We start from the raw sequence: 2,128 nt of genomic DNA, 5'->3' as shown, positions 1-2,128 counted from the left end.
TCCATACATTGCCTTTTCGTTTTCCTAACTGTATCTATTGAACAGCGTCAAGTTTCTAGTCTTAAGTCAATTTTACCATATTTTTCTAATATGGTTTGTGGGTTTTCTGTTCTCTTTAAGGAATCCTTACCTAACTTCATGTCACAAGAATTTTATTCTGTTTTTATCTAAAAATTTTAGAGTTTTAGCTATTACATCTAGAACTATGATCCATTTTGTATTAATCTTTCTTTATATATGTTGTGAGGGAATTGTTGAGATTAATTTTTTCCCCAAACTGATGCAGTTGTTACAGCAACCATTCTTTGAAATGACTATTCTTTCCCCCTGAACTATCTTGGAACCTTTGCCAACTGACTTATATGCATTTGCATCTGTTTTTGGATACACTGTTCTGTTCCATTGATGGATATATTTATTCTTGTGCCAATACCGTACTCTTTTGATTATTTAGGTTCTGGTAATTATAGAATCAATAGTTCCCAATATTTGTCCTTCTTTTTGTTCGGTTCAGAAGCCTGGGCAATGTATTCTGCTAAAAAGCTGCATTTCCCAGCACCCCTATTTTTAGACAGATATGGTCATGTGACACATTTCTGGCCACTCACATGCGAACGTACGTGTCGCACAGGACTTCCAAGAAGACTTGTTCAAGGGTGGGGGGCAAGCACCCTTTGGCTTTCCTCCACTTCGTTTTTCTCTTCCTTGTTTGCAATGTGGAAGTAACAACTGGCTGGAGCCGGAACAGATGCTGCTAAGGGTGAGATGACTTTGAAGACGGAAGTCAGCATCGAAGAGGAGAACAACAGGAGTTGGAAGCCTTTCATTATTTTTGTGTTTCCTTTTTTTTTTTGTCCATAGGGCCACTATACCAGATCTTGCCTTGATTCTTTTACATGAAGAAAAATAAAACCCTATGTTACTTAATCTGCTGGTGTTTTGTGTTGTTCTGTCACGTGCAGCCAAATCCTTTCTTAACTGGCACAGGTTCTATGATTTATTTTTTTCTGCTCGCCTACCTTAGAAAGGAGGTAGTTTTATTACTATCTTAGCCTGTGTCCAATGTTGTGTGGATTGATTCTTTTCTTGGGTTCATTTCCTGATTAATGGGGATAGCTCAAATTTCTTTATTAAAATAAGTCCTAGATAACTATGGCTTATGCTATCTTCAATGCAGTTTTTGTTTACCTACTCAGTATCCATTCTTCCTCCACCCCTTTTGAATAGTACCTGTTTTTTCTTCTTTTTTCCTTTCTTCCTTGTCGGCTCTTCTACTTAGGAGAAAGCTGATCCCTAGCTTCAGGATGTTTCCTCTGGGCTTATGTCAATTAACATATTCTATTGCTCTGTTCAGTGGACTAAGCATGGTGTGACTAAGCATGGCTGTTCTGCAGCCTACCTACGAGTGCTCATGCTGCAAAGGCAGTGAAGAGATGGCACCACAAAGCCGCTGGGTTAAGAAATCCTGTACCCCACCACCGGACTTTCAGGTACATGAGCCAATACATTCCTATGATTACTTCATGCAGTGTAAGTTGGGATTTCTGCAATCTAAAGATGCCTGCTTTGATGAATGGTGTGTTCTTTCATTAAGCTCTTTAAGGAAGAAGAGAGAGAGCTATAGGCTGTAGTTGTGCTGTGAGAACCTGGAGGCCATGCAGCTTTGCCTCCCAGCATTCTCTCCTGGTATTTGTTACAGCCCATTATCTAACAGCCAGGTCCTCTAAGTTGAGAACGCATCCCAAGGAATTAGAGTCACTCCTTCTCAAACTTCATTTGTCTTTTCCCCTGTGGGAGTGAATTAATTGCTTTCATGTGAGGTTGCTTTAAACAGATGGTCTCAGATCAGGAGATATAGTTTGTGGTGTTTGCATGCCTGTTTTTCTGCCTTAATTTGCTCAAGTTGACATTCACCTGCAAAAAAATGACTTCAGGGAGGTTTATAAAGTGTATCTCCCAAATTTTACTGATACCTCTTGTCTCTTGCACTTGCCATCCAGGTTAGGAGAGTGTTATGCATATGTCAAAAATATGCACAATGTTATCAGAAAGCCAAGTTAGAAAGGAAAACCAAATTGAGGAACAGTTGCTTGTAGTTCTATCTTTTTGCTATAGAATCAAAAAATGT

Source organism: Propithecus coquereli, unplaced genomic scaffold (assembly GCF_000956105.1).
Source record: "Propithecus coquereli isolate 6110/MARCELLA unplaced genomic scaffold, Pcoq_1.0 Scaffold283, whole genome shotgun sequence".
NCBI classification, from domain to species: Eukaryota; Metazoa; Chordata; class Mammalia; order Primates; family Indriidae; genus Propithecus; species Propithecus coquereli.
This window is presented reverse-complemented; position numbering follows the sequence as displayed.